We start from the raw sequence: 12,018 nt of genomic DNA on the forward strand, positions 1-12,018 counted from the left end.
GAAAGTAATTTGAGTGGTGGATATGTTAGTCAGTTATTTGGATTGAAAAGCATAGTCAAGGGATAGGAGAAGGAGGGATTTAGAAATATTTTTCTTTTTTGTTTTGGAGCTCATAGTAGTAGTAGGAGGCTTGGAATGAGTAAAAGAGAGGTGGAGGGGGAGGGGGAAGAGTCAGAGGGAAGGGTTTGGAAAGGCTTGTTTTGGGGGATCGGAATAGGAAAAGAGGTATGCGATGATGCAAGGAGGTGTATTGGAGGGAAGAGTCTAGAAAGGATTATTTTGGGGATCATAGTGGTAAGGGGTTTGGGATGAATGAGAGAGTGGTGGTAGAGGATATATTGATAGAGGTATAGGGTGTGAAATAGGGTAGTGCATTGGAAAGAGTAGTAGAAAGAGGTTTGAGAAGAGTTGAGGTAGAGGATATATTGAAAGCTGTATAGGGTGAAAGATAGGGTAGTGCATTGGATAGAATTAGGAGAAAGTATTAAATGTATAAATCCATAAGTACATGGAAGGTATATAGATGCAATAAGGAAGGTAGTGTTTGTAGATTAAAGATGCATTAAATAAACTCTGGCTTTCAAGTGGTGTTGTACTTTAAATTAATGTTATTTACTTATATATAATATTTTTGTAAATCAATAGTGAAGCAATTGTAGGTAGTTATGATAAGATGTATTTATTTATGCAGTCACTTATACATGTTAAATACATAGGATAATGTAACTATCAGTAATATGTACATTTGTTAAGCTGAACTAACGACGCGTTTCGCCTTAGGGCTTCGTCAAGTTGACGAAGCCCTAAGGCGAAACGCGTCGTTGCTGTTGGTTTCCTGATTAAATCCTTTGTGAAACCTCCCCTGAGTGTGCTACCTTCCTTTAGGATTGATTTTCCTGGGATTTTGGAGCTCATTCATATATATATATATATATATATATATATATATATATATATATATATATATATTGCTTTGTCTCTTCTCACCACAAATATCACGGCTGAAGTCATGGCACAGCAACAGGTCTGTTTATAAGAAGTTTTATTTACACACCATGTGCAAAGTTAAGCGTGCATCAAATAACGGACGGCCTACGCGTTTCGGCTACTCCTAGCCTTCCACTGGACCATAGAGTCCCTAGGTCTAGACCTCTTTTAAAGTGCTCAGTGTAAGTACCCTCTTCCCTTTCCATAGTCATCTAGACCATCAACCTTGCTCAGTTTTACCAGCTTCTAGGATCAGCCATTTCATACATATTATTTCATTTCAACATTTAAGTAAAGTACTCTAATTGTTCTAAGGAACTCAAAGAAAAATCAAATTATATACATTATTTGCATTATTCACTTTTTTGCCTCTCATGGATCAAAATAATTTTCTAGTCATGGACCAAAACCAATTTCGATTATGTTACGTTAAGTACTTTAAATCGAAATATCAAGATATTAAAATGTTAACCTTTCCTTTACTTCTCGGAAGAGCACGGGATACATCTCTATTCCTATTCAGTAACGTCATTTCTTTCCTGTTATGTATATACATTATTTACAGTTGTACCAATTTCTCCATACAGTTTGTTTGATGTTTCATAATTCTGTATATACACATTAGTACCATTTTTTAAGCTGAATTAGATAGATATTGAGAATGAATTCTTATGATTTCTGTGAAGTACAGGTTGTTACATCCACTAATTCATATCCTTATAACCCATGCATTCCATCTTATTCTATGGTTATCCATTTTGTTATTGTATTGCATCACTCATGATTGACAACTCTTTAAGCCTAAGGTGCAACAATATTTTTGCTTTGAGATCCGGCTGATAAATTTAATCTTATTGTCCAGTTCATTGCCTCATCACATCTATTTACATATATTTTACTTTTTACAATTCTCTGATTATGAATCAAGTCTCTCTTTTCCCCACTATTTCTTCCTCATTTATCTACAGGTGTACAAACAGTTCGGCATCCAAGTTATGTCCATATGGGACCTCTGTTCCCATTCCCAGTATCATTCTGGATTCAAGTTTTCGAAGTTGTATTGTTCGATCTCCACCCCTTTCTGAGACTTTACTTAATTTGATCCCTGAATATTTCAGTAAGTCTGGGTTACTCTGGTGATACTTGGCAAAATGTGTGGCAATCGGGTAGCTAGGGTCTTTGTTCTTGATTGCCCATAGATGTTGCAAAATTCTTAATTTCAATTTGTTGATCGTGCTCCCGATATATGATTTTTCACAGGGGCATTGTAGTCTATAAACCACACACTTTGATTCACATGTGATGTGATCCTTTATTTTTTCTATTTTGCCATTTTGGAGTTTGTATTCCTTGATATTCACGCCATGGTCACATGCCTTGCATTTGAAGCCCTTCCAGAATCCTGGGGCATTTAGCCAAGTTGGTTTTATTATTTCTTTTAACTCAAGATGGCTTTGTGTCAAAATATCTCCTAGAGATGAAGTTTTCCGAAAAGCAATGCTTGGATACGATGTTAAGTTACTTTTTAATGTTTCATCTAGGAGCAAGATTTTCAAATGTTTTTGTAATGCTCTTTTCATTTCTCCACTTTGGTTGTCAAAATCAATGATCAATCTTGTCACTTCAGTTTTTTGATCAATTTCATTATCGATGATGTTTTCTGTTATCTTATTTCTTGGAACGAGCAAATCCACTCTCTTTTTCACTCCCATCCTCGATTTTGCAGAGGATATCACCTCCTCCGGATAACCCCTCTCCAAAAACCGATGGCTCATTTTCTCTATTTCATCTTCTAGATCCATTTGTTCTGAGCAGTTTCTTTTTGCCCGTAGCATCTGTCCATATGGAATACTCCACTTTAGTTTCACAGGATGTCCACTGTTCGCGTGGAGGATGCTGTTACACGATGTTGGTTATATATATATAACCAACATCGTGTATATACATATATATTTATTTTAAAACATAATTATTCTACATGTTTATACAAAGCAATACACATTTAGGTACATATCTATAATACAAATAAATGCTTATATACAGAGGGATATGCTGTATATTTCTGTTTGCATGTGATGGTTATGTGGGGGAGAGCCAATTCTTGAGTAGTTTTCTGAAGATAAGTTAGTTATAAATGGATCTTATGTTCTTATGTTGGGGGTGGGGGTAAGAGTTCCATAGTTTAGCTGCTTGAACAGAAAATAATGTGCCACCCATGTTTCTTTTCTTGTATCTTGGGATTTTGAGGCACGGTGCCACTCTAGTCTATTAGTTCCATGGTAGAAGTAGTTCCATCAAGGCATATGTCTGGAGTTTATCTGCAGCTGGATGTCCCCACCATCCAGGGTGTTGCCTAAATCCTATAGGTATCTTTAACTTTTGTTCTGTATCTTCAAGGGCCTGTCCTTTTTTTTTTTTTGTCTCCTCTCACTGTCACAATTGTGAATCATGGTTGAACTCTAGCACGAGTTGTTGCGTCTGCAAGGGATTTTATTCACTTCCATCTTCAACGTGAAACATTAATTTTAATCAGATAGGTTTTGAAAACTTCTTAAGAATGATATCGCTTCCGACGACGCACGTTGTAACGGAACCCGTTGCTAATGATCATTCACAAACCAAATGCCTCGCACTGATGTTTAAGGCACCCAAAGCTTGTTCTAAATATAAAAAGGCTTAGTGTGGCAATTACTGCACTAATTGCAGGGTGTGGAATGAAAAGCCTTGTAATTTTTAGAGCTGGAAACATTAGTCTTTTCATTGTCACAATGATGCATTAATACTGTAGCAATTGCATACTTAAGAAGAGCTTCTTATTGGCACCAACAGCTTTCTGGAGCGTTTGTTTTCAAAATTATTCTACACACATATCGTGCCTTGAAACACGTTCTTCCTCCACTGTGACTGCATTGCCTCATCATATTTGTTTTTCAATATTCTCTCCATTTTCCTCCAAGTCTGTGCAGATTTAACCGTGTCTGAAAACGTAACATCTTAAACATTGAAAATGTCGGGTTGATGCAGCGTCTCTCGATTGATATCTCCTGGCTGCCAGACACAAGAAGTGGCTGAGCTTTAGGGTGAGGCTCAGGAAGATAGATTGGACAGCAGAAATTACAAATCTAGTAGTTTACTTTATACCCCACAACCAATGGCCTCATGTCTCTGTCAACAACCCCCACATCCATTCCTTGTGGCCATTTGTGGACCTGGATTTACAGCTTGTGGTTCTTCATTGTCCTCCTGTTCAACCTACCTTTTGACTGGAACCCAGTTGCTCCTTTTTCTGCGTTTGCTCAGTTCATGCAGAGTTGTTTATGTCAAGGGCCCTGTACAAAGACCAAGCCTGCCGCCCAAAAGGGAAGAGTCTATTACACTGCAATCCAGATGGCAGCAGTGACAATAGGGGAAACCTCACTCTAGAACATGGGTACTCACAAACTTTCTTTCGGGGGCCAAATTTACAGTGTGGCTTGTGGCCGAGGGCCGCACTGGTGGGGGCGAGGCCAGAGGGGGAGGGGCGGGGCTAAAGCAAAAAGAAAGCGTGTGACCATGAGGTTGCACACAGGTCCCTGATGCCTTCATCCACTGAGCCACCAGACCCAGCACACATACATCTCTCTCTCCCTCCTGCCCTCCCTCTCCCCCTCCTGCCCTTCCTCTCCCTCCTGCCCTCTCTCTCCCTCCTGCCCTCTCTCTCCCTCCTGCCCTCCCTCTCCATCTCTCTCCCTCCTGCCCTCTCTCTCCCTCCTGCCCTCCCTCTCCCTCCTGCCCTCCCTCTCCCTCCTGCCCTCCCTCTCCCTCCTGCCCTCCCTCTCCCTCCTGCCCTCCCTCTCCCTGCTGCCCTCCCTCTCCCTGCTGCCCTCCCTCTCCCTGCTGCCCTCCCTCTCCCTCTCCATCTCTCTCTACCTCCTGCCCCCTCTCTCCCTCTCCATCTCTCTCTCCCTCCTGCCCTCTCTCTCCCTCCTGCCCTCTCTCTCCCTCCTGCCATCTCTCTCCCTCCTGCCCTCTCTCTCCCTCCTGCCCTCCCTCTCCCTCATGCCCTCTCTCTCCCTCCTGCCCTCCCTCTCCCTCCTGCCCTATCTCTCCCTCCTGCCCTCCCTCTCCCTCCTGCCCTCCCTCTCCCTCCTGCCCTCCCTCTCCATCTCTCTCCCTCCTGCCCTCCCTCTCCAGCTCTCTCTCCTGCCCTCCCTCTCCCCCCTGCCCTCCCTCTCCATCTCTCTCTCCCTCCTCCCCCCTCTCTCCCTCCTGCCCTCCCTCCTGCCCTCTCTCTCCCTCCTGCCCGCCCTCTCCCTCCTGCCCTCTCTCTCCCTCTCCCTCCTGCCCTCCCTCTCCATCTCTCTCTCCCTCCTGCCCTCCCTCTCCCTCCTGCCCTCCCTCTCCCTCCTGCCCTCCCTCTCCCTCTCCCTCCTGCCCTCCCTCTCCCTCCTGCCCTCCCTCTCCATCGCTCTCTCCCTCCTGCCCTCCCTCTCCATCTCTCTCTCCCTCCTGCCCTCTCTCTCCCCCTCCTGCCCTCTCTCTCCCTCCTGCCCTCTCTCTCCCTCCTGCCCTCTCTCTCCCTCCTGCCCCCCCTCCCTCCTGCCCTCCCTCTCCATCTCTCTCTGTCTCTCCTGCCCTCCCTCTCCCTCCTGCCCTCCCTCTCACTCCTACCGTCCCTCTCCATCTCCATCTCCCTCTCCCTCCTGCCCTCCCTCTCCCTCCTGCCCTCCTTCTCCCTCCCCTTCTGTCATCTCACTGTGTGCCTGTCTGTCTGTGTCAGCCTTCAGCCCGGGCTGAGACAGCTTCCTCAGCGCGCACACAGAGACAGCCGCACCAAAGTACTTTGCAGGTCTTTAAAAGACCATTTACATATTATTGAGGCTTTGTTGTAGCCCCTTGCATCTCCACTCTGACAATAATCACTCGCCCGGGCCTACAGAGCAGAGGCTTTGTCGTATTTCACCTCTTAGCGCCCCTGCATCGGGGGAGCAGTGATTATCAGTCTCTGAGTCCTCTTAGTCAAGCGCTGCTGCGGTGGTGTTTGCTAAAACTAATTCATTCGTTTTTTAAGTACAGGTACGATTGTCTGCAAGGTACGCGGGCCGCCAAGGAAGGCTTGCCGGGCCGCTGGCGGCCCGCGGGCTGTTTATGAGTACCCCTGCTCTAGAACAATTACGTGGTGCCACAAAGCGCTACAGCCTTTGGGCATCATGTAATGCGCCCTAGCAGTCTATCTCTGTCAAGATTTTCCTTATTTGATTTTATGTATATTACAATGCAGTGCCCAAAGGAGCTAAAGAGGCCTAAGCAAACTGTTGGGAGTCTGTTAAGGTGGCATCTAGAGCTGCTTCTTCTTACACCTGTCTTAAAGCAAAATTTACAATCACCGATATTTTGGGGCATGAATGTAATGGGTCATGACGACGAACTTGAGTCTTCATCACAAGGTTGAAACAGTACACTTTAGTTACCAGTACCCTGTTAACCCTCACACATTCATTATAGATTTACCTTCGACCCTGTTCAGGGATCCTCTGCCTTTTGCCTTGGTTCATGCTATACAAATACCACATACATAAATACAAAAGGACCCCCCTGTGCAGCTGTGGTTAGTGTGCTCACCCATATGAGATGGTCACTGCATGAGAGTGGCACCCTGAGACATGCACCACTCAAGCAGATATGGGCTCTGCTCACAACACGCTGCACGGATATTGGTAGGTAGATGTCTCCTATCCGTGTAAAGGCACCCAGCAAGCTCTTGAATCCCATTAGCATGCTGCCTCATCAGCTTCCTGAAACACTTCTCTCCTCTCTCACTCTTATGTGAGGATTAATCTTAAGGACGCTCAGATGATAGTGTGCTGCTAACACAGACTGGTTCAGAGCTCATATGGTATCATTTCAAGGACTTGATTTTGAAATTGCCACCAAACTTTCTGGTTCGTAGTCCAGCTCTGCTGGAACCCACATCAGGTAACTTACCTCACTTGTGCTCTTTTAAACTCATTTCACTCTGTACTTTGTTGTTTCCCTTCAATTGTCCGTAGTAGTGAATGTGTTGACTCTTGCTCTGGAGATCAGAAAAAAAATGCCATCTGTGAAGAGCACTACTATTCACCTTAATTGTTTTGATTTATAAATTGGAAAATACATGTCTTCATTCTTTTTCAAGTTATAATATTTTAAAGCAGTACCTGTATATAAAACTGGCTAACCATACCAACACAATCGTTGGCCTCATTGGTACTGACCAGTAACTGCAGTATGTGCTTTCCTGCCTTGTTAAGAGCGTGCCCTTCCTCCAAGCCTCATCTCTTGACTGTAGGCAAATTGAGATGGACACTGCGTTATGGCATATACCGCACCAAGTGTGTATAACTTTGAAATTATTTTCTTGTTATTACAAATATTTAAATCAATTTCACATAAAAAATGAGTGATACCATATTCAAAAGAGATTCATGTCCAAAACTAGATTTCTCATCTCCTACCCAAGTGCACAGTGGTGGGTTATGTTTCAATCCCTGATTAAAAAGTCGGATTGCTCCCTGTCGTTTATTCGCTTTTAAGATCTGATGTTTCCACTTTTCTTTGTCAAACAGTGGGCGAACCGGAAATCCATGGGCACAGCTTGGGCACCAGGAGCGCCATGATCAGTGCTTTCAATAAAGTGCAAGTACAGTGCTTAGAAGGAGACCAACAACGTAGTTCTAACAAAAATTTGAGGCATACACCTGCACATTTTTTCCGAAAAAGACCCTTGAACTCCATGTTCAAAATTCACAGATCAATTCAGAACTGATAAATTTTTAGGTCAAACTAGTAGGCTCGCACAGGTAGGATGATGGACACGATGGTTAATTGGGAAGTTGGGTTTTAGCAGAGGGGCTGATGGGCTTTTCACCGTCTATGGGTATAAATGGGAGATATATCTGGAGCATGATGACAGCCATGTTATGTGGCAGCTTGCATTCGTGTTTGTGTGGTGGTCGATTCTTAACACCTAGAGTTGTAGCTTGGTAGCTGTCGTCTGGATGGTTTTAACTAAGGGGGTCTGAGTGACAGCATAGACAATGAGAGCAAAACTCATTTGTGAATAATGTCACTTTTAAGAGCTTCTTATCTAGAGTATTACGCATGTAAGGTTCGTATACATTTTTTGGCAGTTTTTTTAATAGTGCGAACCTGGTCCAAGAACATTAGAGTAGTTTAAAAAAGAACCAGATATTATGCTTTTTTAGGCACAGGAAGAATATGTGATTTGCCCAGGAAAATAGGATGTTGAGGCGAGGCTGGGTTTCATACAGGGTTCCTCATTTTTAAATTCAGCAACTCTAGTCAGCAGGCTGCATATCCTCCCCATACTTGAAGACGACACATTGTGGCCATCCTTGGCATTGTCTTGACGACTGCTGGTATAATAAGCATCTCACTAATTGTAATTATTATACATGATAGAATTGTTTAAATCTCTGGGTAAAAAAAAATAATAATTACCCGCCATATTCATGGCATATTTGGCATAATGAGTGTATCTTTGACATTATAGTGGCCATCACTGGCATGATGTGGTGGTCGCGGAATAAGGTGGCGATTTTGTGACCATCTTCGGCATTGGAGCAACCATGAGAAACTGCCCTGTTGGCCAGTGGACCACGGTCATGACTAGAACCAAACATCCTCCTTGGTAACTAGGTCAGACCAGAAAGGCAATCCGCATAGAAGCTAAGATGGCCTGACATTTCATGCATGATTGTCCTCCATTTCAGCTATCTTGCCAGCATCCCTGAAGGATAGGGTGCAGAATACTGAAGATCCTACTTTTGGCTCCGCCTACTCCAGTGCATTCAAAGGGTCTGGCTGATCCCACAGTGGCTCCTCAGCCAGGTAAGGTGTGCCCAAACATGCAGCCCAAGCACGCTGTCTCAGTCCCGTGCGTGGAGCCAAAAATCATGATGTTAACATAGTATGTGTTGAGGATTGACTGCCATGATTAGCAGGTGTCACAATTACTGCAGAATCGTCTGCATTTCAGCTGTTTGTCCTGCGCTGAACTAGTTCTTGACATTGGATGTCCCAGTCCCACCTTCCGTTCCTACTGCAGGACAGTGCATTCAAAGGGACTGCTGACCCCAGGGCGGCTCATCAGTCAGGAAGTGAGGCCAACAGGTAACCCATTGGCATATCCCAGCACTGCATGGGTAGTAGGTAGCATGTGTTTGCATGCTAAGAGCCTGGTACTGCCTGCAGCTTGCAACGTGCCCCTCACAATGCATATTAGCATTTGCATAATTTTACATAGGCTAATAAGCAGTAATGAGAGCTCGTGCATTAGGAGACTGTGTCAGGGCCGGCTCTAGGCTCATGGTGGCCCTGGGCAGGGAGCGTAGGTAGGGGGCCCGGAAGAGGGGTTCCGGGCGGGGCGGAGCGCGCAGGGCAGTAAAGAGGGGAGGGGGGTCAGGGTGTTTAGAAGTGGAACAGAGCCGGAGGCCGCCAAATCCCTGCCAGGGGCCACCACCCAAATATGTATCCATCCTCAGAGGATTAATATATTAAGGATATATATTGGCGTGGTGGCCCCTGGGGTTTGGTGGCCCTGTGCAGGTGCACAATTTGCACATGCCTAAAGCCGGCCCTGACTGTGTAGACACACCAAGTGTGCCAGAGTGAGAAGAATGCGTTTGGGTTCAGGACCTCAAAACCCTCTTGTTCCAAAAAATGTGGATCCCTGTCTGATAGGAGTAACTTTTTCGTCATTCCACTCCGATCATAGTGACCCCCGCCCACCTCATCACCCTTTGGTCAGCTCACCTCACAGTAAACAAGGAAACAATCGATGCCTCTGCCCCCGCACATGTGCAGTGTGTGTGTGCAAAAGAGGAATAGCCTTACTGGCTCTAGGTCTAAGCCCCCTGGCCCACCCCACTCTGGAAGTGGTGTAACTGAAAAAACTCTATGGTGCCAGCTGTCAGCTTGTCAGCCTGTGTGTGGCACTGTCATCCGCATAATTATAGTGGCACTGCTTATATGGCAGGGCCCGAGTGGGCCAACAATAGACTGAGCACAATGGTAATCTTAAAAATATTTGTTTCCAGGTCAATGAGGCTTTTTCCCACAAATTGGTATTCTGAGTCATTCTATGAACAGACTGCAGTTTGAGTACCAGTGTATTTATTGTATGGAAACGCGGCATAAACACTGCTCGAGCGTAGTAGAACGCCCCACATAATTTACATTTATCTACCCCAATAATGTATTGTTTAATGTTTTGTTTGTCTCCTGTTTTTTTTCCATCATCACAAAGCATATGTAGGTTTTTTCAATGTAATACTGTTTAAGCATTGATTTGTTTGTTTTATATGTTTCCCACAAATAACATACAGTCATCCTTGCCCCCGTGCCCTGCCCCAACCCCTGTTTTCCTTTGATGCGCTTGCCTGCTGGCTGGTGCCAAGTGGCGGGAAGGGAGGAAGTTTGTGGTATTATGTAATGGTACGGTATCTGAGCGCGTCTCGTGCTAAATGGGCTGAGGTTTTAGGCTCCGAGTTAGACTGTGGTTGGAAAATGTTTGCAGCTGGCATTTACATTCTGAGGATGCAGCCGGTTGTTGGGAGCTTGCTGATGGTTACAAACTTGACCCTTTCTAGAAGTGAAAAGGGAAATCGATCAAAAGGTATGGAGAAACCTGCAGCTGTGATTGATATCAGAGGCTGAATCTAGCAGATAAATGTAACTGTGTGGTGTTTTAGAGAACATCATATTAGAAAGGTTATAAGGATTGATAGGTGCCATATTAGAGGAACAGATACTTAGAGCTAGAGGTTGTTACCATAAATACTAGTCTGGGGTCAGTTGTGGGAATGTTTGACGATCCATGCACATTAGGCCCCACAAGGTCTATTTAATATATGTTAGGGAATCTTGACTATTTATTGACGACTACTACAACATCACAGTTTTAAATGTACTGTATGTTATGTATGTGCCTATGCATTATACCATATGAGATGCTGTGCTGGTTTACAAAATCACTAAAAGAAATTTTTATATATATAGGATACAGTGCACCCTGCCACCCACAATAAGATCTTCTGTGACCCTATAGAGAAACAAGGCCAAAGACAGTTTCTTTATACGGTCATGGTACTCCAAGCTGAGTTGCAATAGGAAAAATCGACAGTAGTGCTTATTATATTCCTTATAAAATCATGGACACACCATCACCCCATCCCTACAGCTAAGTAAATGCTTTGTGTCTTGCTCTGTCCTATTAAAAAGACGGTATAGTTGCAAACATGAAGAATAAAAGCTGAAGCCATTGTGAAATTAAGCAAAGCGAAAAGATTTGAGAATCAATCTGATGGAAGTCAGTTTAAAAAATGAGACGCTGTGTGCAAATAATGCAGATAGTCTTTGCTCCAGTAATGACCTTTAGTGTACATAAAATAACAAGCATGGGCAAAGGCAATAGATCTCACCATTTTGACCTATTGGTTTTGCCAATGGGTTTAGCCATGCTGTACAGCATCCTTAATGGTGTGCAACATGGCTAAACTGTTTTTTTTAAAACCTTTAATGTGTACACCTGTATTGTTTTGTAGACGCGTGCACTATGCTTGCACATGCCTACAAAATGATGGAGATGTGTTTTTTTTTCTTTTTAGTTACCTTAAAGTAAAAAACATCATATTTTCAGTTACATAATTTTTTCACTAGTGTACTCTACTAATAGCCCTCATTGGCACGATGCTAATGATGTCACTCCCGGTGGAGCTGGTGGGGATGAGGTGGGGGCAGTGGCGTTGCACAAAATCACAGCCACTGTGCAATATTAAGAGAGTGGCTGCCTACATTTTCACTAACCTGTGTACATCAGATTTGCAGAGTCCTTCAGTCAGCTTTGGGTCGAGCAAGTATACAGAGTGGTGGGACTCTGAAGAGCAGGGACTCCAAGGTACAAGTTGTGCTTTTTCATAGCTACCTCGGTACCTCCACCCTCATCTCCCTGGTGGCAGAAGATGTTGCCCCTGACTAACTAGGGAAAACGCT

At 44.1% G+C, this 12,018-nt stretch overlaps 1 protein-coding gene across 2 annotated transcripts in view; it reads left to right on the top strand.

The window, feature by feature from the left end:
* The window catches only part of GPM6B (glycoprotein M6B), a 348,837-nt gene that overhangs the window by 150,584 nt on the left and 186,235 nt on the right, over positions 1–12,018 (top strand). The window lies entirely within an intron of this gene.

This window comes from Lissotriton helveticus, chromosome 8 (assembly GCF_964261635.1).
Source record: "Lissotriton helveticus chromosome 8, aLisHel1.1, whole genome shotgun sequence".
Lineage (NCBI taxonomy): Eukaryota > Metazoa > Chordata > Amphibia > Caudata > Salamandridae > Lissotriton > Lissotriton helveticus.